At 39.5% G+C, this 11,066-nt stretch overlaps 1 protein-coding gene across 6 annotated transcripts in view; it reads right to left on the reverse strand.

The window, feature by feature from the left end:
* The window catches only part of LOC145723448 (uncharacterized), a 1,060,322-nt gene that overhangs the window by 1,005,828 nt on the left and 43,428 nt on the right, over positions 1-11,066 (reverse strand). The gene's annotated exons all lie outside the window — the stretch shown is intronic.

Genomic DNA, 11,066 nt, shown 5'->3' on the forward strand with positions numbered 1-11,066 from the left:
ACGACTGAGCCACCCAGGCGCCCCGGAAGCCGCAGTTTCAAAGTAGTTCTTGTCTTCAGGGAGCGGGCAAGGTTAAAACTCTTTCCATAATAATACTAAGACTCTTCTTTCCCCTTTTCCAGATGTTACATGGTGTGATGGCATAGTTGCTCTAATGTTAACATATGGTGAGTTTATTATGATTTTTAAATAAGTAAATAGATACATTGATCTATTCTACTGGGGTTTTTTTGTTTTTATATCATTTATTTCTCCTCTGATGTTTATTATTTCTCTACTTCTGATGGCTTTAGACCTTACTTCCTGTTCCTTTTCTAGCCTCTTTAGGTGTAAAGTTAGGCTGTGTATTTGAGACTTTTCTTGCTTTTTTTTTTTTTTTAAAGATTTTTTTTTTTTATTTATTTATTTGAGACAGAGAAAATGAGAGAGAGAGAGCACATGAGAGGGGGGAGGGTCAGAGGCAGAAGCAGGCTCCCTGCCGAGCAGGGAGCCCGATGCGGGACTCGATCCAGGGACTCCAGGATCATGACCTGAGCCGAAGGTAGTCGCTTAACCAACTGAGCCACCCAGGTGCCCAGAGACTTTTCTTGCTTCTTGAGGTAGGCCTGTATTGCAATATACTTACCTCTGACCGTATTTGTTGCATCCCAAAGGTTTTGGACTATCATGTTTTCATTTTCATTTGCTTCCATGTATTTTATTTCTTCTTTAATTTCCTGGTTAACCCATCACTCTTTAGTAGGTTGTTCTTTAATATTCATGTATGCGTGGTCTTTCCAAATTTTTTCTTGTGGTTGAATTCAAGTTTCGTATCATTATGGTCTAAAAATATGCATGTTATGATCTCAATCTTTTTGTACCTGTTGAGGGCTGATTTGGGACCCAGTATGTGTTCTAATCTGGAGATGGTCCATGTGCGCTGAAAAACAATATGTATTTGCACTGCTTTAGGATGTAATATTCTGAATATATCTGTTAAGTCCATCTGGTAGTGTGTCATTCAAAGCCATTGTTTCCCTGTCGATTTTCTGCTTAGATGATCTGTCCGTTACTGTAAGTAGGGTGTTAAAATGCCCTACTATTATTATAATATTATCAATGAGCTTCATGTTTTTTATTGGTTGATTTATATATTTGGGTACTCCCAATTTGGGGGCATATTTACAGTTGTTAGATCTTCTTGATAGATAGACCCCTTAATTACGCTATAATGTCCTTCTTCATCTTGTTACCATCTGTGCTTTTTTTTTAAGATTTTAATTTATTTATTTGAGAGAGAGAAGGAGCAGGGGCCAGGGCAGAGGCAGGGGGAGAAGCACACTCCTCGCTGAGCAGGGAGCCCGATGCAAGGCTTGATCCTGGGACTCCAGTGTCATGACCCGAGCCAAACGCAGACACTTAACCAACTCAGCCACCCAGATGCCCCAGTCTTGTTACAGTCTTTGGTTTAAAACCTAGTTTGTCTAATATAAGTATGGCTACTCCAGCTCTCTTTTAGCATTCATTAGCATGATAGATGGTTCTCCATCCCCTCACTTTCAATTTGCAGTGTGGAGAAATCTCTTTGGGGCTGGTTGGCTCAGTCGGTTAAATGTCTGCCTTTGGCTCAGGTCATGATCATGGAGTCCCAGAATTGAGCCCCGGGTCGGGCTCCCCATTCAATAGGGAGTCTGCTTCTCCCTCTCCCTCTCCCCACTTGTGCTCTCTCTCACTCACTCTAATAAATAAAATCTTTAAAAATAATAATATAAAATAAAATAAAATGGGTCTCTTGTAGGCAGCATATAGATGTTTTTGTTTTTAATCAATTCTGATACCCTATGTCTTTTGATCGGAGCATTTGGTCCAATTATATTCACAATGATTACTGATAGACATGAATTTAGTCCCACTGTGTTACCTGTAAAGTTGGTGTTTCTGGTGATGTTCCGTGTTCCTTTCTAGTCTTTGTTTCCATTGGTCTTTTTTTCCCCAAAGAGTTCCCTTTAATATTTTTGCAGGGCTGGTTTAGTGGTCACAATCTCCTTTAGTTTTTGTTTGTCCTGGTAACTCTTTATCTCTCTTTCCATTCTGAATGACAGCCTTGCTAGATAAGTATTCTTGGCTGTGTATTTTTTCCATTCAGCACATTGAATATATCATGACACTGTCTTCTGGCCTGCCAAGTTTTTGTGGGCAAATCTGCTACAAGCCTGATCTATCTTCCCCTGTAGGTTAAGGACTTTTGTTTTCCCTTGCTGCTTTCAGGATTCTTTCCCTGTCTGTTTTGTGAATTTGACTATGATATGTCTGGGTGATGGCTGGCTCTTACTGAATTTAAAGGGAGTTCTCTGTGCTTCTTGGATTCCAATGTCTGTTTTCTTCCCCAGATTAGAGAAGTTCCTTCCCCAGATTAGGGAAGCTATAATTTGTTCAAATAAACCTTCCGCTCCTTTTTCTTTCTCTTCTTCTTCTGGGACTATGATAAAAAGGAATTTAAGGAATTGCTGGGTTCCCTAAATCTACATTTGGAATTGAATACCTTTCTTTACCTCCTTTTTTCAGCTTCATTATTTTCCATAATTTTATCTTCCTTATCACTGATTTGTTTCTCTACTTCATCCATCCTCATTGTCATGGAATCCCTTCTGTTTTGCATCTCAGTTACAGCATTTTTTATTTCAGCCTCACTAGTTTTTAGTTCTTTTATCTCTGCAGTAAGGGATTCTCTAGTGTCTTCTATGCTTTTCTCAAGCCCAGCTAGTATCCTTATGATTATTGATTAAATTCTGGTTCAGACATCTTACTTGTATCTGTATTGATTAAATCCCTGGCTGTGACTTCTTCTTGTTCTTTCTTTTGGGGTGAATTCCTCCATCTTGTCATTTTGCCTGGGTTACTGTTTTTTGTGTGTGATTAAGAAAGCCTGTTGTATTCCTGCCCCTGAGAGTAATGGTTATATTAAAAAGAGATAAAAAGAGATTTAAAAAAAAAAGGAAGCTAGATCCTAGGTCTGTTTTGGTCTGCTTGTTAAAAGAAGCTAGATCCAAAAAACAAAAGAAAACAAAATAGCTGGATCCAATTTCCCTTAGAGCTGAAGCTTTGCAGCACTCTATGATCAGTAGATGTGGTGCATGCAAAGGGTTTGTGCTGGTGTTCTAGGGGAGAGACCTGCTGAGCTGATTCGGACTTGCTCTAGTGGATATGCACTTGCAGGGTGCAGTGGGGTGGGACTTGAGGTAAGTGACTCCAGTCTCCACTGGGGAGGTGCTGCATTACTGAGGCTCCCTGGTCATTGCTGATGGACAGTGGGGAAAATGGCATCATCCCGCTCTCTCCTCCCTGGAGCAAAGAGTTTGAGCCCACCACTCTTTAGGAAGCCCTCACAGAAGAGCAATCACCCCTCTTTTGTCCCAGGCTTCCATCAGATCCCTGCCTTCACCCTATGTCCCACCTGTCTGCCTGCCAGGTGGCACAGTACTCTTTTTTTCTCAGTTGTGCAGTTCGGTTTCAAAATCAAATTTTATGGACCCATGCCACACAGACCTGCACTGATCCTCTGGGGGAGGGTCTTGCTGCACTTTTGCCATTTTGTCCCAGAAAAGCAGTCACACAGCCAAGCAGTGGTTCAGAGTCTATGGCAAAGCATAGCAATAAGCTGGCACCAAGGCTTGCTGCCCTCAGCTGGTGTCTTTGTTCCTATGGTAGGGAATGGGCAGCATGTTGGCGCTGCCAGGTCTTCTGTCCCCGGAGAGGCCGTGCCACCACTCCCAAATGCACTCCAAGAAGGGGTACTCTTTCTCCCCATGCAACCCAGGAGATTCTCAGACCATGCTGCCTGCTCCCGGGTCTCTGCCCTCCTTCCCTGCAAAAGCACCATTTAGCCCACCAGGCACGACCCCATGACTCAGACTTCTAAAACTTCAGACTTTGCACTCCACTGCTTATAATAACTTGAGGTAGGCAGCCCCTCTCCTTTTCCCAGTCAATGGTTTGGGGGAAGTTTTTAATTCTCTGCCTGCTGCTTCACTTTCTCTCTCTCTCACTCCTCTCTCTACAATCAAGTCTCCCTCCCCTCCATAGCACCTGTAGTTTTCCTCCCCCAAATCAACTCTCTGCAGTCCCCATCTTCCATGAAGTGGTTGTTTTTCTACTTGTGGATGTGCAGTTTTCTCAGTCCTCAGACTGATTTCTTGGGTGTTCAAAATGATTTGATATTTATCTAGCTGAGTTCAAGGAACGAGCCAAGTGCAGGGTCCCCCTACTCCTCTGCCATCTTAACTCCTTTCCAATCACCCTTTTGACAAATGTACTTCATTTACTAAGTGCTTACTGTGTATCAGGCAATACTAAGCATTGAGGATAGAGATATGTATAACACTGAACTGAAAACAATCATAATCTAGTAATCAAAACAGTAACAAAGTGCTCAGTGCATGCAATAATAGAAAAATATATGCAGTAATGAAATGGTCAGGAAGATATAAATATCTTGGAAGGGTGAGAGTAGACAAAAGCTTCACAAGAAAGTGGAACTATATCTGTTTGTTGTTAGTGTATAGAAAAGCAATTAAGTTTTGTATTTTGATTTTGCATCATTCAACTTTATAGAATCCATTTGTTCTAATGGTTTCAGACTGGGTCTTTAGGTTTCCTATATATGTCATCCACAAAAAAAGACTACTTGTCCCTTTTCAATTTGGATTATTTTATTTCTTTTTCTAGTCTAATTGTTCTAGCTACGAATTCCAGTACTATGTTGAATAAAAAGCAACAAGAGTGGGTACCCCTGTCTTGCTCCCAATCTTAGAGGAAAAATTTTCAGCTTTTTACTATTGAGTATATTAGCTTTAGAGCTTGTCATATATGATCTTTGTTATGTTGAGGTATCTCCCTGCTACACCTAGTGTGTTGAGTTTTTATGGTGAAAGGATGTTGAATTTTATAAAATGATTTTTCTGCATCTATTGAGATGTCATAGGAGTTTTATCCTTCAAAGTGGTGTATGACATTATTTGTGGATGTGGAACCATCACTCCATCCACAGAGTAAGTCCCACTTGATCACAGTGTATAATGCTTTTACTGTATTGTTGAATTTAGTTTGCTAACATTTCATTGAGGATTTTTCATCTACACTGATCAGAGATAATAGCCTGTAATATTCTTTTATTGTAGTGTCAAGATCTAGCTTTGATATCAGGTAATACTGACCTATTAAAATGAGTTTGGAAGTGTTCCCCCCCACCCCTATTTTTTTGGAAGAGTTTGAGAAGGATGGGTATTAATTCTTTAAATGTTTGGTAGAATTCACCAATAAACCATCTGGTCCTGAACTTTTCTTTGCTGAGAGGCTTTGGATTACTGCCTCAATTTCCTTTCAGTAATTGTTCTACTCAGATTTTCTATTTCTTCATGATTCAGTATTGACAGGTTGTATGTTTCTAGGAATTTATCTGTTTATCCGTTTCTTTCAATTTGTTGGGGTAAAACTGTTGGTAGTGTTCTCTTATGATCCTTTGTATTTCTGTGTATCAGTTGTTAGGTCTTCTCTTTCATTTCTGATTTTCAATCTTTTTTTCTTGATGAGTACAGCTAAAGGTTTGTCTATCTTTTCAAAAGTCAGCTCTTACTTACAGTGATCTTTTCTATCATGTTTTCAGTCTCTGTTTCATATATTTCCACTCTAATATTTGTTATTTCCATCCTTCTACTAACTTTGGGCTTAGTTTGTTCTAGTTCCTTGAGGTATAAAAGTAGGCTGTTTATTTGAGATCTTTTTCCTTAATGTAGACATTTATCACTACATCTCTCTTAGAACTACTTTTGTGGTATCCCATAAGTTTTGGTATATTGTTTCCTTTTTCATTGTCTCAAGATACTTTTATTTCTCCTTTAATTTCTTTCACCCATTTGTTCTTCAGAATCATGCTGTAATATCCAAATACTTGTAAATTTTTCAATCTTCTCATTGTGATTGATTCCTACTTTCATACTACTGTGGCCAAAAAAGATGCTTGATATGATTTCAATCTTCTTAAATGTATTAAGACTTGTTTGTTGCCTAATGTGATCTATCATGGAGAGTGTTCCGAGTGCACTTGAAAACGTGGATTCTGTTGCTTTGGATAAAATGTCCTGTATATGTCTCTTAGGTCCATCTGGTCTAATATGTCATTTAAATCCAAGTTTCCTTATTGATTTTCTGTCTGGACAATCTATTGTTGAAAGAGGGATGTTGAAGTCCCCTTCTATTATTGTACTGCTATTTCTCCCTTCAGATCTGTTAATATGTGCTTTACACATTTAGGTACTCCTATACTAGGTGCATATTATTTACAGATGTTATATCCTCTTGATGAATTGGCTCCTTTATCATTATAATATTGACTTTTCTCTCCCAGTTTGACAGAGTGGTCTCATGTAGATGAAGCTTGTCAATCAGTTCAGCCCAGCCTCCTGTCTCTCAAACTTTTATGACTGCCCAAGCCATCACCTCTGTTCTTAGTGGCTCCCAGTATGGGTATGCAAGACCCATCTGTGTCACAAGGGGGAAGATTATAGTCAGCACTTAGATGCAGGCTGATTACAACCTTGACCTTCAGGCAGCAACTATAAAAGTATGTAGTTCAGCCCCTTTCAGGGATAACCTGGGTAATGGGCATTTTTGCCTGCCCTCTTTGTGCCAAGCACAGGTTTATAGCCAGAGAGGGGTATTTCTGTACCCATGTAAAAACTGCTTGTTTGCTATAATCCTATGGGATTCATGCATGCAACCCTGTTGGCTATCAGAGCTAGGTGGCTTGGGGGCCCATCCCTCAGGCTGTAGCCACAAAAGCTGGGGGTCCATACATGTGTACAAGCTTCTTCCAGAGAGATCTTGGCCACTAAGTTTAAGGCTGTGGAAATTTCCAACAGCTTTCCCAGTCTTTAGAGGATATCACAGCCAGTCACGAGATACATGCTAAATTAATAAGCCAGACCCTCAGGGCACCTGGATGGCTCAGTCCTGGGATCAGCCTCAGTGGGGAGTCTGCTTCTCCCTCTCCCTCTGCCCACCCCCCCACCCACCCCTGCTGGTGCACACCATCTCTCAAATAAATAAAATCTTAAAAAAAAAAAAAAAGCCAGAGCCTCAAACAATAGCATGTATACAGTCAGACCCTTTTCAGGGAAAGACTAGAAGATGGGTGTTTTTTCCTGCTCCCTCTACTCTGAGCCTAGGGAGACAGTTGTGTCAAGCGGTCACACACCCATTAAGAACTGCTTCTTTGTATGCAATAGTCTTGTGGGTCTTGTAGAGGTAAGCCCTGTTGGCTTTCAGATCTAGATGTCTTGACTCTGCTGGTTTCTGCACATTAGATATAAAAGCCACTTCTCCCAATTTAACAGAGTGGTCTCAGGTAGATGAACTTCATTAATCAGTTTAGCCCAAGCTCCTAGTAATCTCTCAAACCTTTATGATTATCCAAGCCACCACCTTTGTTCTTAGCGGCTCTCAGCAGGCAAGGGTGTGCAAGATCCATCTGTGTCACAAAGAGGGAGGATTGCAGTCAGTCCCTCAGTTGGGAGTCATAAGTTGGGGTGCTAGATGTGCAGTCCAAAATCTTTGTTCCCCAAAGAGAAGCTGGGATTTGGGGGTTCCCTCTCAATTTTATGACACTCTACAGGGATATGATTTGTGGTGAGTGTGTCTCAGCCCTTCCAACCACTAGGTATTTTCTCTTCCGCCCAATGTGTGGAGTTGGCCCAGCTAGTTTTTGGATTTCTTCCAGAGGGTACTTCTCTCAGTGTAGCTGTACATTTGGTACATCCATGAAAGGAAGGATGTTCAGGAGCCTCCTATATGGCCACCTTGGTCAAATCTCCAAATGCTGGCTATTTCTACTAGACACTGTGGAATGGCTCATTCAGTACATGTTCTAACACCTTCTTCTAGTACTGGGGCTAAAAAGCTTAAAAACTATTGCCCAATCTCTTGCACTTAGGGTTCTAGATTTCATTTAAGTTCCTACAATCAGATGTTAACCTTGACTTCGGCATCCACTTGCACTGATGACTTGAAACAGCAGTGGCATAGTCTGGGACAGCAGCTTTAAGTGCAGCTTCCTAAGTTGGCAGGTTATTTTTTTGTTCATAGTAGAAACACTGGAGCTGATAGTTGTGGTGGTGTCTTTCTGCTTTACCGCATCCCAATTGTGGCAAACGTAACAATCCCTCTTCAGCCAATGTGGGTCTGGGAACTATTCCTGGAAGCTCAACCTACAGTCTGTAAAACATTTAATACTCCATGATGAATCTCTTTCTGCTTAAACAGTTAGAGTGAATTTTTATTTTCCACAACTGAACACTGACCAAAATACTATTGTTATTTCTTCGGGAGAAAATTTCCATCTGGAAGAAAATGATTTGTGACCAAGATGGCAATTCAGAGACAGAATTCATCAGATATTTGACTTTAAGTCAGTGAAGTGGGAACCACACTCATAAATAAAGAATGGCAAGCAATGGTTTGTAATGTGCTTTGGCAGGCATTTGGCGTATTGAAATTTGGTGTAGCTTTTAAAAGTATATCTGAATTCCTTGACTATAACTTAGTTTAATTAAAAAAAATGCTACCATTTTTTTGCTATATATTCCTTCTTATAAGCATGTATCAGGATTGTTCCATATAAAAAATCTTCAAGGAGCAGTAACTACTCATCTGCATGCACCGGCAGAACCTGGAAAGGTCAAGCACTGGGTCTGAACTCCCAATAGGAATCATAAGGGAACTCAGAATCCAGGTCTCTTTATTGCTGGGACTTCAAAGCTGTTCTGTCTGAATTTAGCTGCTCTTCTTTCTTCACCTCTGTGCCCATGAAAGGCTCTCAGTATCACATCCTCTACCTTTAACCCTACTTCAGTAGTGATTGATGAACAGCTGAGGAAGATGTGTGACACTTTCTGTGGCTTTGACTTCATGATCATTTTCTAGGTGAACAAGCTATAGCTATAAAATAGACCCAGTAAATTTTTATAGCAGATAGTCTGGAGACAACAAGTATTTATTGAGTGCCAAAGTATAAAGCATTCCAGGTAGTTGAGATGATAGATGATAGATAAGATAAATAGATAGATAGATAGATAGATAGATAGATAGATAGATAGATAGATATAGATAGATAGATAGATAGATATAGATAATATAAATATAAATAAATAAAACAAAAAGATCTAGTTCTTGCTCTTAACTAACAGACACTGATCATTTTGTTTCTGTTTCTGCTTACTTATAATGTCATTGTGATGGAAATGAAACAAAAGGCACAGATGCAGACCTTAATCTGAGATGTGTTTCTGTGTTACACATACAAAATAAAACTCAGCTAAAATCTCTTTTACTGTAAGTAATTTCCTCCCAATAATTTATGCAGACCTGAAAAAGTCTATAGAGTTTAACCATTTTATACTCCCTATGTGTGGAAAAACTAACAACCAAATAAATCCTCTATGGAAATTTTCTGTATCTTGACAGGGGTTTGGGCAACCCTGGCTTTCGCATGAGTCAAATTTTATCTAATGGTATACTTAAGATTTGGATATCACTGTGACATAAATTTTACACCCCCCCACACACAAATTGAAAATAAATATTAAACTCCAGTTAATTACATGCATGCTAAAATGTCTAGGAATGAAGTATACTTATACCTGAACTTAACTTTGAAATGCATCAAAAAATAAAATGGATGGGTAGAAGGCAAATATAACACCATATTAAGAATCATAGAATCTAAGTAAACAGATTCTTTCAACAACTCTTTCAAATTTTCTTTATGTTGAAAATTTTCATGAAAGTTTGGTAGGGGGGAGGGAATGGTCCCCTACAGCAGACCAATCACAATTTGCAAATTGGTACCAATCCTGGGACCACACTGAGTTGTACAAATAACCCTATGAAAAAATAAAACAGCAGCAGAAAATAATACAAATATGATAGATCATGGAAAGAATGGATTTATTTTCTAGGCATATGGAAAATGGAAGGAGGAGGAAAGAACATAAGAAGTTCATTCAATAATACCCTGCTAAAGAAAAACCTGCAACCACCAGTTGAAAACCCTGATGGAAGTTCTTACAAAAATATCTGCAGGGTGTTTTTTAAAGTATTTTTATTACACTTGAAAACAGAAAGATTGTTTTGCTTTCTACTTCAGGGTAATAAACTGCCACTACTAAAGGAGGGGGATCGCACTGAGTGAACGGCCCTCTACTGTAGAGCACCTTGGTAGGTTTGGAGGTAGGAGTAAGATAGGGAGAGAAAAGGTGGGAGAGGGAAAGGAAAAGGAACAGAGAAATATGACGGAGATGAGAAATATGAAAAGATGAAGGAGAGAGGGAAAAGAATTTGAAGTTCCAGGGCCAAGAAGAGAAAAAGAGGAACCCACTAGATGAAGTCTGAAACAAATGAATTCAGTAAAACCACATGGTGGTGGGTGGCCAAAGGACATTCTGAAACCTGAGAAGCTGCCTGATTTATTTGAGGTTGTTTGCATTGCTGCTATATAAATTCTGCTTGCTATCCTTTCTTCCAAATCTTCACTAAAGGCTCTTAAACTCATGAATGTTTAATGTGAATAGGCTTTTAGGCAGGGAGTTCAGTTTTGTTTCTGGGTCAATGGAGTGCAGAAATCTTGAGGAGGGCTTCAGATTCCCACAGGCCTTGGAATGAGAGGTGTCTAAGTCAATTTTACAGAAATCTCTAGGGCTCAGGATGAATGGGAAGGAGGGAGAGCAGACATTGGTTTATTCAAGGAAAAGCTGGCCTGCAGAGAAAAAAAAAACTCAAACCCACTTTTTCTCATCCATTTTTAACCCAGAATACCCTCATTACCAGGTTTGGAAATTCAGGAGTCAGTAACTTTTGGTGATCGTCTTTTTTTCATGGGGCAACACTGCCACCTACTGGTAATTGTAAAAAAAAAAAATTTTTTTTTTTTTTAAATTTTATTTTATTACATTATGTTAGTCACCATACATTACATCGTTAGTTTTTGATGTAGTGTTCCATGATTCATTGTTTGCTTATAATACCCAGTGCTCCAT

Source organism: Leptonychotes weddellii, chromosome 9 (assembly GCF_054177405.1).
Source record: "Leptonychotes weddellii isolate Sample4059 chromosome 9, ASM5417740v2, whole genome shotgun sequence".
In the NCBI taxonomy this organism is placed as follows: domain Eukaryota; kingdom Metazoa; phylum Chordata; class Mammalia; order Carnivora; family Phocidae; genus Leptonychotes; species Leptonychotes weddellii.